This window comes from Halictus rubicundus, chromosome 4 (assembly GCF_050948215.1).
Source record: "Halictus rubicundus isolate RS-2024b chromosome 4, iyHalRubi1_principal, whole genome shotgun sequence".
NCBI classification, from domain to species: Eukaryota; Metazoa; Arthropoda; class Insecta; order Hymenoptera; family Halictidae; genus Halictus; species Halictus rubicundus.
The window spans coordinates 6,906,660-6,921,658 of NC_135152.1; the positions used below are offsets into that span (position 1 = coordinate 6,906,660).

Genomic DNA, 14,999 nt, shown 5'->3' on the forward strand with positions numbered 1-14,999 from the left:
AGTCTCGCAGAGCGCAGCTACATTAATCAGTGACAGTGTTTCAGCGTTTTGAGCGTCAGAAGTTGGAAACGAGACGAATGATTCCTAGCAAATGACAGATTTCTGCGTTACCGCGGTCTGCGAACATTTATTTATGCAAACATACTTACACAATTTTAATTGAAAGATTTTTCAAACGCAGTCGATCCCATTGATTGTAAAACGATCTTTGGTTTCTTTTAATCTACGAAAAAGATATCACCACTGTAAACGACAGTCACCAATTCGTAACTCTTAGACAACGGTATCTGGGTCCATTGTGACCCAACGTTTAAAGACATCGTCCATCTATTTCATTTGTGATAATTGATCTAAAGTGTCTATCTAATACATTTTCCGATGCTTAAGAAAATTCAATGAAAAAACCTGGAACGTCACAGACACAGTTTTCGAATTAAAATCAGCTAATGAATAATCTCACAAATCACCATCGACCAAACAAATTAAAATCATCTCGGGCCTGACCACCCAATGGATCAGCGACGAAAAAGTCGGCGTTTGATTCTCACGCAGCTCTCCGCAGCAATTTTTATTCGGAATCCGCGGTCCATTCTTTCCTCCTTGTCGATCAATCGGAGCGGTAATTATCCCGGGCACTCGAACGAATGCAACAACTGTCCGACGCATTCCCACGGGCCTGATTCCGCTTTGCACGCCCGCATCGCCCGCGTCCGAATCACGTACAAAAGCCTCGTTACGAATTCGAGCCGGCTGAACGACCGGCTTCGATCGACTCGACTCGACTCGATCAAGAGCGACCAAAACCCGACACGTCGAATCGAGCTCACTCCGGTCGCGAGGATTTTTCATGCCACGGGATCGAGAGCATGCCCATGGGTTCAGACAATCCTCGAATTGGGGTGAAATTGCACGAACCCGGTAACTCGATGACTTCGGAACGCCCAGACACCCCGGTCGATTGAATTTCACTTTTGCCGGCGGAAATTTTAACTTTCTCCATGAATTTTTATGAATCCGCCGACAGCTTCTCTCCGACGTCCCCGATTTTTCCGGAATTTCATTTTAGAACGCCGGGAACGGTGAAAAACTTCACGGCATTTTAATAAAATGATGTGACAGTTATTCGATTTCATCATGATTTTTAATACGTTTTTTGGAGAAACGTTGAATTAAAAGAATTGAAAATTAGCGTTTTAATTTCTTGTGGAAAATACTTAGATTAGTATTAAATGTGATACGGTTCAACAGTCCTCTTTCTTAAACTTACTAAAAATCATTACAATAGTTACTTATTCCTATCCCTCACTTTTTTTCAAATTACAGTCCAAACGTGCTTTGCAGAAAATTATGCACGTGCACATATAAAAAGAGCACAAGACATCTCAACAAGTTGACTCCCGTAACAGTTATGAACGGTTGCGGAGAATTTATAGAACATTTATAAAGAATCATGGTCGCTTGATTTTAACAATTTGTTCATCGTTCCTGTCGACAAACAGCAAATTACTGTAGATTTCTACCTTCTTGGGTAACCATTGTATCTTTACGCAAATTCCAACTCTCATGGATCACTTTATAAAAGTCGAGATGTGGAACGAGCTCGAGTTGTCAACTAAAAAATTTCCTGGAGAAAGAAGGTCGAGAAGCGATTGAAAAATTATATAATAACGAAGAAGCAAAGTGGCAAGGTCTGTTTTTTGAAAAACACACTTAGGAAATCGCGGTCCTAAAGGATATCCGGTGATCTTTGATCGGCTCGCAGATAATCTCTGGCCCTGCGCGTGTACGTGTGCGAACGACACAAGGGAAACGTCCCCGGAAACCCAGTACCTTTAGTATTCCGTGGAACGATCGTCGCTTTCCGATCTATGGCCGATCGAGCCGGCCGAAACTTGGGGGAGGTATCGTGAAATTTACGGCGTTACGTGATCTGTCGATCCAACGTTGACTCCCGGGCCCGTGGAACACATTAATTCCACGTGATCCGCTCGCGGCTCCTGGAAATTATGTCGTCCACGTGTCTCACGCGTCCCTTCCCTCGTTGATTAATTTGCGACGCCGGGGCCTTCCGGGGCTTCCGAAATGATCGAGCATGATCGATGCAGTCGCACGTACAACCGGCTACCGGATCATAAGCGTCGCGACGCTACTCGAATGCGAAGCGGGATCTAAAAATTGATTTTGAAGGGTTCATGTTTTACGGGACCCTCTACGATCACCCACGAGCAAACATAGCCAGAGTTTATATCAACGACTGTGGAGCAATTATGATACGTATGCAAATTTTTCGAATGCAAGGAAATGTCTATATTAATCGTGATCGGTAGATTGTGGATCTTCAAAATTTTCTGAAGCAAATCCATTTCACGTTCTATTATTTTTTTGGAAAATACAGAAACTGTAATAGCTTCTTTAAATTCTTTCGTAGTTTCCACTGCTTCGAATTTATAAAAAGTCAGGATAAAGCACAGCTCGGCTGTTGAAATGTTTATCTTGTTTTAATCCGAAGGGATTTTACAGTGAAAATTGGTTCAGAAACGTCCTGTCTCGGTGATTCGTATAGGAGCCAGTTTATTGGACAGATTGCGTGACAAGTGTACTATCGTTTTTCCAGTTGCACGCTGAGAGATCGTTGCCTCGTTGCGGGTAACTAGTATCGTTTACAAGCAATTTTAGGTCAGTTGATAGCAAATTGCAGGTTACGCGACGCTACGATATATGTTTGAGCATTCATTGCTCTGTCGCGAAGAGTAAAAGCAAGATTTTCAGCGCCATTACGTTCTATGGACGTCAAACGCACGGAGTGCACTCTGCTATTCTGTTTCGAGTCAATTCCAACGAACGCGCCGGCAGAACTGCAGCGGCCTGCACTATTCGCTGTCCCACAAAGCTGAATATAAATATCTGCACAATGAAACGCCTAAAAAAATGGTCGAGCACATCCAACATGTACAACAACCGAATTGAAATCTGCCACGAAAATTTAAATTCAAGCTTTCAAATAGACCCGATAGTTAAAAATAATTAGAAAAAATTCAGACAACAAATTGACGTTTCAAAATTCAGAACCAGCAGCTCCTTGTTCGCTCTGTGTAGAGAAATTGTTTCGATATCATTTTTTCTACAAGAAAAATCTACAGGTACGCAAATCATTATTTCGTAAAAATGTTGAACGGATGCAGCAACGTGCGACGAACAATTCTCGTTAGTTTAACAACTCCCGGTGTTTAATGAGCTCGAAATCGGTATTCGAGGAGTTTTTGCAGCCCGGGTATGCTCTCCAGCCTCCGATTAAAGCCGGAAATGAAGCGTGGATATCCGTGCAGCCGACGAGAGTCCTCGATTCGACGAAGCGACGTCTGTAATTGCAGTCGTCGAAGAAGTCGAGAGAAAAAAATTCGTTTCGAGGCCGAGAACGGATGAGGGAAAACAAGATTGCAAGCTTTTCTCCCCCGCTGGCCCGATTATCGATCGATTTATATTGTATCCGCCGTCACTAGATGTACGAGACATTTATTTGAAATATCAAACCGCCGGTGATTCGAGCCGGAAAATATAATACATAAATAACTTCGATGGAGACCGGACGAAACAAATAAAGGAGAAAGGAGCTTGTTGCGAACGTCGATACGACGGAATGGAACCTCTGTCCGCTTCCATTTTCCCCGACTAGAACGATTCGGGTATTCCTGCTACAATATTTCATATTCTATTAACGTTGGAGATCGATACCGAAGCTAAAGGACTAAAAAGAGAGTGAAACTTCATCGCTGATTTATATCACTGCTTTGACACGATCGTAGACAGACTCATCTTAAAATGGTCATCGGGGGGCTCAATCGAAAATGGTCATAAGAATGCTCAATCTAAAATTATCATGAACGAACTCATCTTAAAATCGTCATAAATCGACTAATTTCGAAACAGTCGTACTCATTTTGAGATGGTCATAAATATACCTACTCGTTTTAAAATGGTCATGAAGAGAGCCACTTTAAAATGGTCGTAAGCAGACTCATTCTAAAATGCTCGTAAGTAGACTCATTCTAAAATGCTCGTAAGTAGACTCGTTTTAAAGTGGTCGTAAGCACATTCATTTTAAAATGGTTGTAAGCACATTCATTTTAAAATGGTCATAAGGAGGCTCAATCGAAAACGGTCATGAAGGGACACATTTTAAAATGATCATAAGTAGACTCATTCTAAAATGATCGTAAGTAGACTGATTTTAAAATGGTCATAAGAAGACGTGATCTGAAATGGTCATAAATGTATTCATTTTGAAATTGGCAAGATGGCCCCATTTTAAACTGGTAAAGAATTAACGTATATGGAAATGATCATGAATGGACTTGAAGGTGATGATAAATAAATTCGTTGGAGAATAATCATAAATAAATTCATGTAAAAATGGTCGTGTTTGACATGCAGAATGGAAAGTAAAAACTGTCGAGGGCGATAGAAAACAAAAGTTGGCGAATTTACGATTAGCACGAAGCCGGACTGCCGATGGGCCGTCCGAAATCAGCCACGAGCTACTGTTTAATATTGACAGTGACGAGATCGTCGTTGCTCCGCGTCCGTGCCGGAAGTTTTCGTTCATTTGTTGACACTGTCACGTCGGCCGATCCGTGCGAGCCGTCGAAAGGATACACTCCACTTTAATGTATTTTTCTCGTTGCTTGGCCAGGGTAGGGAGGGCACGTAGTGGCAGGATAAACTGTATACGAGTCCGACGAAAGAACCGGTGCATCCGGCTCTGCGGAACCGCGCCATCTTGCATCCGGTGTCGTGACACGTTGTCTTCGGGTGTCGTTCAAACAAACTCTGTTGACACGCGTTCGTTCTTCTGCAATGTATAGCGCCGCGCTATCTAACAATCGTCGTGTTTACGACTTCTGGAGCTGTCGATGTAAACGACGCTAACGAGGAGACACGAGCGACAGTCTTTAATTCCGGTGCAGCTCTGACAGGAAAACGTGTATTCCTGACATTTGTCTTGAAGGCGTTGACTAGGGGAGAGGTTGAACAACCCTTTAGTTAGGGGATGAGGAACGGTGTTGATCGATTTTTATGCAAACTACTGTGCCTAGAAGCAGGATGTTGCATGTACATTGCAGAATTATCCAGCTCTTACTATAACACAAAGCTCATTTGTACCAACAGAATTTAGATCGAGGGTTCAATTAGGGAGTGGGATACAGTCTTAGTCGATTATCGTGGAAACTGGTGCATCTAAAAGGATGAAGTTGCAAAATTGTGCATTTTTTACTGCAGAACCCAGTTGTACAGAATCTACAAAATTTAATTTGTTTGAAGACTACTTTAGAAAGGAGTACCTTTTTTGAGTGTTACTCGATTTTCCTGATAATGGGCAACAATTCCGTGTATATTTAAAAACGTAGACATTTAATTTATTTATTTATCATATTCCAAAGTAACTATTCTAATATTTTGGGGATGCTCTATTGCCTTATCTATAATTCTTTATATTCTTTTGATTTTTAGCATTTTTCTTAAATTGCAGCTTTAATATGCAGTTCTACTGTCTCTCTCGTTAGTCTTGCTTGCTTCGGCAATGCTCAATTTCACTGTACCTTTTAATTGCTTCCCCTAGACTCCATGAATCCACCGGCGAATAAATTATTATTACTCAAGCTCAACGGACTTCCAGACTCGATCTAATTGAGGATGTTATGAGGTGTTAAAAATGTTGAACCTGTTACGACCATTAAACACACACAGTTCGTTATCCAATGGATATAAACTGCCCGTCGAGAAAAAGGAACTAATCAAAATATAAACTAGCTTTAACGAGCTCGAAGTCTCGTTGACCTCAATGTAACACTAAAATTACATTCCTCGATCATAATCGCCCTCGATTGGTTAGAGAATCTTGAATAGCAATTCGATTGCCATGCAAATCGCAAATAATTCAAATCCTCGTTGGTGGAACGTGCGTTTGCCACGCAAAGTGCCGCACGAGAACGGCACAGCATACCGTAAAGTTGCAGTATCATAATTAATGATTCTGTTTCGCGAGAGCGGAGCTCGTCCGATGGCATGTTAAGCAGACAATAGAGCAGGTCGCGTAGATCTGCTTCGAAGATGCCGGTCAATAACCGTGAAATTAAGCATTCCGTCGGCACAGGCCGCTTTCCATCCGCGTATATATTTACCGGTTATACTTCCTGGTGCTGGCCGAGCACGGTTTCCGGTCCCACCCTTGCTGGAATCTCGTTTCCGGAACACGGAGGCTCGATTTCCTTCCCTCGGGATCGATCCTCGCCTTTAACACCTGTTCCCCTTTCTTCGACACTTTCTTCGGTCCAAATTCTTCAAAAATTGCGACATTCATCATAGAGACTCATCATAAAATATAATCACAAAGAAAAATTATATGTACAAAATCATCATAGAGAATTATCATAGACAGTCGTCATAGGGAATAATCATAGATTATAATCCCACAGAATAATCATAAAGCATATCCTAAAGAATAATTATATGTAGAGAATCATCAAGGAAAAGTATCATAGACAATCATCATAGAGAATAATCATAGATAATAATTCCACAGAATAATCATAAAGCATATCCTAAAGAACAATTACATGTACAGAATCATCAAGGAAAAGTATCATAGATAATCATCATAGAGAATCATTATAGAGAATCATCATAGAGAATCATCATAGAGTATAATCATAGAGAATCATCATAGAGTATAATCATAGAGTATAATCATGGAGTGTAATCATGTAATTTAATCATACAGCCCTGTATAAACATCAATGAAATTCGCGTTAAAACGTGAAAGGTTCCAACGATTTCCGGATCGAAACGGCAGATCGACTTGCGGTCTTTCGTTACCTAATTAATTGTAATTGATTGCCGTTTTAATCGTTTATGGGGACGCGAATGGCGCTGACACCACCTGCACGGGACAAGTTGGAATTAAAAGAGGCTCGCCGTTTGGTACGGATGCCGGCCTTCCGTTTTCAGCGCTCTCAGAAAAAGAAGAAAACGAAAGGAACTCCTCCTTTCGCGAGTAATTATTCTTAATTACCCCTCGTCTGCGCCGGGACCTCATTAATTGAAATAATGGAACCCTTTCAAGGAACTTCGACCAAGAATTATTACGACGGTCTATACGGCGAGCTAGCTAGATTATTTCGATCCGATTTGTTTTCACAAGCAGGAATATTTATCGATATACAGCAGAAGCTAGGCAAACATCCGGATAACGCGTTCCTGTGGACGACGTGGATCACTCTTATCGAGTGATCCACGCCAGATCCCGCCTACACGTTGATTAGAATAGATACATCGCCGAGTTTCCGATATTTTCTTATGTACATGGTTTTACAGAAAGACAGCTGTGATCCCCAAAATTGGCGGAAAAATGTGCGTTTGTTCCATCGACCATTTAAAATTCAATATACCGAGAATTCGCAAAAAACAATTTTCATGGAGTACGTGTTTTATCTTCCTTCGCCTACAGTCGGAAATCAAAATTTTATTCGTTGTTTTGTTTCATTCGAAGCGCAAAACTGTTTTCACGCTATGTTTGCATAAATATACGCAGTTGATATTTTGGTCTGGAACAATTTTATGCAACTTTTCCACGAACCTTAATTTCAATTATAATCACATAGAAAATAAAATGAAAAGGTTAAATGAACCAGCTTTGTAATTGAACCATACCGTTTTCTTTTTACAATCACTACGAAATAGCTTAAACAAGGTGTTAATGGTGTTAACATGAATATGTATTAATGATGACGAGTCTTTTCTAATAGGTTTGAGACATGCAAAGAGCGCTAGGCGTTTCAAGAATCGTAGTTCACCGAAACAAAGCCGCACCCGTTCGCCCGCTGGTATAATTAATTCCGTGGAGCAATTGCTCGTATTGAATTATGAAATCCTCGTTACGGTTTCACCCTCCTAAACGAGGGTTAATTGCCCGCAAGGAAGGGGAGGCTCCCGGTAATCGTTCGAAAATGATTTCGAGACCCAATTTTTATTTGCGCCCCGGTAAAGGGATTCGAGATCGCAGTTGGAATGGTCATCAAGTACCTAAACGACCACTGATTGGTCAATACGCGATGTCCGGCAACTGCGATTTATTCGGAGAACCGGAAGTCCACTGTTGTTCCTTTGTCGATAACTCTTGTCACGAGTGTCACGTCTGCGTGACGCGCGTAAATAATTTACATAATGCCCTAGCAACCTTCTCCGTCCTATTTTGTAATACATATTTTATAACAAGGTATTTCATGTGTTCGTGACGCGTTCGAACAAGCGGAACGCCACGGAACGCGACATTCAACGCGAAATAACGCTTCACTTTTTCTCTTAACGAACTCATTCTTTCGGTTTCATTTTTTCTCCCTGCGAAACATGTTTTCCTTTGGCTCTACCTTCCGTATAAACGTCCGTGGTAATGCAAATTTGCATAAAATTCTACCGGTCTGGTCATTAGCGTGTTTTTCTGCATTTTATCTGTCCCGCCGTTTTTTACCTCGTAATAATTGTCCGTCGCGGCTCCCGCTTTGTTTATTCCACTCAATGCCGAATGTTATATTTCTGTATCATTTTCGTTGCAATATTATTGCTGAACGAACGATTTTCCAACACAATTAGAGGATTTTCAACGTCAATTGTATAGGTTTAATGGATGCATGGATATACAAGACTCAATTAATGTACGAACTTTTTTTGCCACGAACCATAGCCAGTGAAATAAAATGAAATAAAAATGGACGTTTTATTCGTGTTCGAGAGGTGAAGAAAATTACAGCCAACAAAATACAATGCGAGGAAAATAAAAATTGTATTCGTGTTGAAAAAAATTGAAAAGGTCACAGCGAGCGAGGTAAAATGCAGCAGAAGTGAAAAATTATATCTATAACGTATTCGGACAACAGCCAAAAAAATAGATAAAAATAAAAAATTGCACTGATGTTCAAAAAATTAAATTGACCACAACCAACACAGTAAAAACATTATCAGTGTTCAATAATTAAAAGGACAAAAGCCAACAAAATAGAACAGGACAAAAATGAAAATTTGATGAGATCGAAGATACGAAGCAAACGTTAAAACAATGAATAAGTAGTGTTGGAAAAATTAATGACTACAAATTGCCAAATGATAGACCGAGAATCGTCGTCGGTAAACGCCTCGTGAACCCTAACCGCAGCAAGCATTCTCTCCAGAGCGGAGAGCAAAATCGTGTGCCTATTTCTGTTTTTCCAGCCGTCCCTCCATTATTTTTATCTGCCTGCCGGCTTCTTATTTTCGTGTTCATATGCATTTTCTGCGGTGCGTCGACGTTCCCTGGACCTCCTCTATTTTTATGTCATCCGTGAAAAAGTGTCCTCGAACGGCTCATGAATACCACGCGGATGCCACCCTCGTCGCCCACAAATTCGCGAACCCGAAACGCTTTTGACCCCTGGCACGTCATATTTTCGATTTTCTACGAGCCCATCCGACGTTTAGTATATTAAACGCGCCCGAGTTTGCTTGACGCGAGTTCGTTTTCATTAGGACACGAGATCGCTTTAAAAAATGGCCCCGTTGCGTCGTCGCCATTTTGTGTTCTGTGTTGTCTCAAAGAATTTGTAAGGAGAAAAGTGGAAGAAAACAAAATTCGGTATTATTATTATTTCTAAATAGTGATTGCACGTTTTTGTGTCAATTGAAATACAATATTACAGCTGGGAAAACTAGCTTGTTCTGCAGTTGGTCGCCATTTTTGGTGAACGCTCTGAAACTCTTTATTACGCTCTGAAGTACGATTTTTTTTTTAGAGCAATATCTACAAAGCAGAAAACGCGATTCGTACAGCTTCTGAATACAAAATATGATTTTCTGGAGTCGGATAGACTAGATTGCCAGATTCTTTGACGAGCTCGCACGGGGAAGACTTCTCGCGAAGATCGATAGCCCGCGACTCAACGAACTCCTCGTGAATCTAATAAGTTTCAGCATTTCATTCGGCCAGAATCTTTCCATCGAGGCGCGGAGCAAGAGGAAAAGATTGAACAGCGCGATACGGGAAATCCATACCGTTTTATTTGCTCTTCCCCAGGCCTGGGAGGAGATACGGCTCGGCCATGATAGCGCCGGGCTATTTATTTTGAGGGAAGCTCTTGTATCTCGTGATGCGCCTTTTACTTCGCGCTCGCCTCCGCGAACAACGTCCTACATCCCTTCGAAGGAACTGGGACACCGTCGCAGGACTGTAAATAATTGTTTTAATGGACCACCCATGAAAATATACGTCCTTTAACAGCAAAATGGACGTCGCTTCGATTCCAGTGCTAGAAGGGGCTCGTGTTCGTTCTAAGAAAAATGGGTGGCGGGAAAGATAAATTGATGCGTTTCTGGGGGGGGGGATGGAATCAGATAGGGCGTGAGAAATGTGAAAGACAACGGACACAGAAACGGAGACGGACAAGCTTTGCATCTTTAATGGAAGGAAAGGAGTTCCGGCACGGGCCGGTTAATCGAATAATCCTCGTCCTTCCTTTGTTTCGGCAAAGAGGCGGCCGCCCACGGACGTCATGACTCGGGAAGTTTTGAGCTCGTTAAGACCCGGTTTCTAAACTTCCCAGGCTAACCGGACACACCTTCCTCCTCCCATAAGCCCTGGAAATTGCGTCAACGTTTCCCCGAGTCTCTGGCGTGGAAGTTCCTGAAAATTTACGAGCCGCGGAATTTGTCGAACCGCGGCGAACTTTTGTGTCACGTGAGCTCGTTGTTCGAGAAGAATCGAATTCCCTCGATATTACTTTCAATACGGTCCGATAAGAAATCGCTGATCAAAGTTCAATAATATTCATTGAGTCGCTCTGCATCTTTCCGGAGTCGTTCATTCTTCGGTAATCTGCCGCGTCTGTGATTGTCGTTATTATTGTTAATTCATTACGAATGTGGAACGTAGATTAGGCACGTGTATCTGAAATGTATTAATGGAATGTCTGAGAAAGCAAAGAAATTGGAGACGATAAGAAAATTGTGTTGACAGTAATGATTAGAAAGAGGAAAATGATGGAGAAGCAAGTCTCTCTAAACTATTGCAAGCTTTCAATTTTTAGTAATAATTAGTAACTGAGTCAAAGTTCATTCTTCTATAGTTAGCACTCTAAATATTTGTAGAAATTATGGGATTCGTGGAATTTGCAATCAGCGCTTTTTCCGGAGGTACATTAACGATTATTGTCCAGTAATTTTTCATTGCGAATGCAATTGTGCGTACTAGTATTTTTTGTCGACTCCCAACCACACCCTGTTCTATCAAGAAATCGATATCAGCTTAAGTTGAAGCAAGAAGGAATTTTAGGGGTTGTTAAAATTGCTGATGACACAAAGCAACTGCTTGTAAATTAGTAAAGATACTGAATTTTTAGTGAAATTGATTGGCAATCGAATTGCAATTATTTATTTAATGATTCCCAGTCTTAATGTCTTGTAAAATGATTTTAAAATGCGGTACAAGTCTGCAGGAATTTATGGAAGATATTTCAATTGCCAACGAGTGATGTGAATTAATTTTTACACAAAATTTTGATCTTCGCGATCCCCTGTCGTTCTAAAATTAGAAACTGCAATTGTGACGCCTGTGAAAGCTGGCGATTGATTTATTAGTCTTCTATCGAGAGAGATTGAACCCGAAAGAATCGAAACAGGAACAGATGTCGCCTGGCCAGACGTAATAATTATGGATTGATTATTCTCGATTAAGTCGATCGACGTATTAATTACTTCTGCTGCTGGAGATGTAGGTCAGTCGACGTCGGAAATGAATTTCAAATAATATCGAACGAACGCTTACGTCGAACACATGCAGAACGTTCAGTATAAATTAATAACAATTCAATCAGTTATCTTTCTCAAAGGACGAGCCAGTAATTCAAGCAATTATCTTGTCCTCTTTTAAATAAAACTAACCGACAGCTTTCAAGTGATAAAATGTACGTATTCTCGGTCGTATTTTCATATTTTTTAATCAAGCAGCATTCTCATGGCCTCAAGGCAGAGGAAACAGTATAAAAATCACCGCGCGTGGAACATTCCAGCATAGTCGTCGAACGAGAAAAAAAGCCCGGTAAGAAGCGAGACATTTGTGCAGCGGAGTCGAGAACGGCTGCCTATTTCCAGGGGCGGTCAGTACCGTGTAATGCGTAACTCGATACTGTTGCGGATGAAACCATCCATTAAAAGAGCCACTTTCCTCCGACGATGTAAAAATTTCTTCCGGCTTTCTGCACTAAATCAATCCTGCCGTTATAACATCTTATTTAGGGAAGCTGCACTGGCAAGCCCATCGTTTAAATTGAGATGTACGCGCGCGCGTCTCGTCTAAATTATACTTATTAATCGTTCAGACTTTCTGATTGCTCCCATCGCTAAAAATTATTTATTCCTTTAAGGAAAACGCATCTCCTGTCCCGAGTACTTTATTGCTTCAAATTCGGAGGAATACAGAAACACAACAAATTATTTTGCGATGAATATAGCTAATTACTTTATCCATCTTGGTGCTAGAATTTTTTTTAAATATTTGAAATCTCACTTTCGTCTATAAAATTAGTATTTTTGACTTTCTGATTGCTCCCATCGCTAAAAATTATTTATTCCTTTAAGGAAAACGCATCTCCTGTCCCGAGTACTTTATTGCTTCAAATTCGGAGGAATACAGAAACACAAAAAATCTTTTGCGATAAATATAGCTAATTACTTTATCCATCTTGGTGCTAGAATTTTTTTTAAATATTTGAAATCTCACTTTCGTCTATAAAATTAGTATTTTTGACTTTCTTATTGCTCCCATCATTAAAAATTATTTATTCCTTTAAGGAAGACGCACTTCCTGTTCCGAGTACTTTATTGCTTCAAATTGCTTCCTCCACCTTGGTGCTAGAATTTTTTATAAATATTTGAAATCTCACTTTCGTCTATGAAATTATTCGAAAATTTGTCTGGATAATCTCGTAGACGTCAGAAGAGTGTAATCGCGGTTAACGACGAAGAAATGAAAAATATGACTTTAACAGGGATTTTCCTGCGAAGGGTGTTTTTGCATACTTTTTTCCGAGATTTTATGCTTGACAAAATATTTTATTCCGCGTGACCGAGCGCTGCCGTCAAAATACCACTGCGGAGAAGCCTCGATGAAGGATTGGCCCCTTTATTATCGCGGTGGAAATTTATGGGTGTCATAGATAAATTATCTGAGTGTCGAGCTCTCGTCCCCACGTCATGTACGAGATAATTGTAACAAATAAGGGCCGCCGTAATTTTTGGTTCAATTCGACGTCGCAATCACCGACGACGAGATAATCCTAATTTACATCTCGCTCGCTGTCTCGCTCGGCATCAATCATGCGCTTTTTCGGGTACCCCGCTGCTAGCCAGAGGGAAATATTGATACCGGGGAAATGGAACCGACTATTCGAAGACCGTCTTAAAAATACTTCGCCCGAGTCAGTGTCTCTAAAAAAATTTAGTACTGTTTATCCTGCCATAATTCCGCTCTATCAAAGTACCGTGACAGTTTCCCTCTTTTATTACTCTTTTTAATGTTACCGAAGTGTCTCGTTTCCAAGGCGATGTTAGAATGGCATGTGGACTCGTCGTTTGTGCTACGAATGCTTTGTGTTTCAAAAAATTTGTTATACAGTTAATTCTTATGCTTTGTTCATACACAAACGAATCCATCCCTCCCATGTCTTAATTCCAAACATTTTTATTTCACTCAATTCTGTCTCACTCTTTCACTGTTCGATCAGTTCACAAAATAGTGTTTACATTATCAAATTATCTAACAAGAAATGCAAATTTATCTTTATAATTTTGGTAGGACAATATGAGAACATAATTTCACAAGCTTACACTTTAATCTTCTACATATGCTCCTATATATGTATTATTTTCTTTTTTGAAAAATGTGACATTTATTAAAAGTTATTAAAAGAGCAGTTGCGTACAAGTTTCATCAAATTTACGTATGTTTTTGGAAGAACGAAGAAATCCAGAGGAAATTAAATATTTATTTTCGGTCGTTGCGTGTTTCTCAGTTGGGGAATTTTCTTCACACCCCGATAATTAATCGGTCGGCCACAAACGCTTCGTTAATCGTCTGTTCCGCGTAACGCGTCTCAACGAGACGGTGTCAAAGTGCGTGTCCATCGCGACGTGAAAATTTATCTGCCATTATTCCTCATTCGGCCGGCTCTCTGTCGAGCGATTTCCGAGAAATCGTGGAAACTCGGCCGGTTTTATCGACTCGTAAACACCGGGCCGTCGTCGTGGGGCTCGTCCACCCTCGTTAGAGACGCCGACGCCTGCTCTAATCACGGTAATCGCATGAAACGTCCAGCAGTCCTGTTTCCCCCCGTGCTTCTGCGGTCATGAGAAAATCATCCGATTCGGATTCGATGTCGTCCGCTTCGTAAAATCGAACGGAGATCGAAGTAAACCTTAATGCAATTTTTCTGAGCCTTTGAGAGACGGAAATTTTCCCACGAGACCTTCTCTCCGTGAAATCATTGCCCCGAAGGTACCTGCAGTAGCAATTTAATGAAAATGCTGCCGTATGGTTGTGCTCATATTGTATTATATTTTGTGTAATTTTGTTTAACTTCGTGTATTTTAAAGGTATTTGAGGTACCAGTACAATGTAAATGCTGCTATAAATTCAAGAGGTAATTTAATCTTTTTCATGTCGTGATGGTACTCTTAGGTACCATTTTGCAGAATTTAAAGTACCATTTTTATTAATACGCTGCTACAATTCAGCTACGTTTACGGTCATGAAGGCATATTTTACTTCAATCCTTTTTATGTGTTGAAGGTACTCTAAAATTTTTATTAATACGTTGCTGTAACTCAATTATGTTTACATTCCTGAAGACATATTTTGCTTCAATCTTTTCTACACTATAAATATTTCAAAGTACCGTTACAATACAACCATAAACTAATAA

At 40.5% G+C, this 14,999-nt stretch overlaps 1 protein-coding gene across 3 annotated transcripts in view; it reads left to right on the forward strand.

Moving 5' to 3' along the window:
• Positions 1-14,999, forward strand: part of Stumps (DBB domain-containing protein stumps) — a 52,784-nt gene that overhangs the window by 15,289 nt on the left and 22,496 nt on the right. The gene's annotated exons all lie outside the window — the stretch shown is intronic.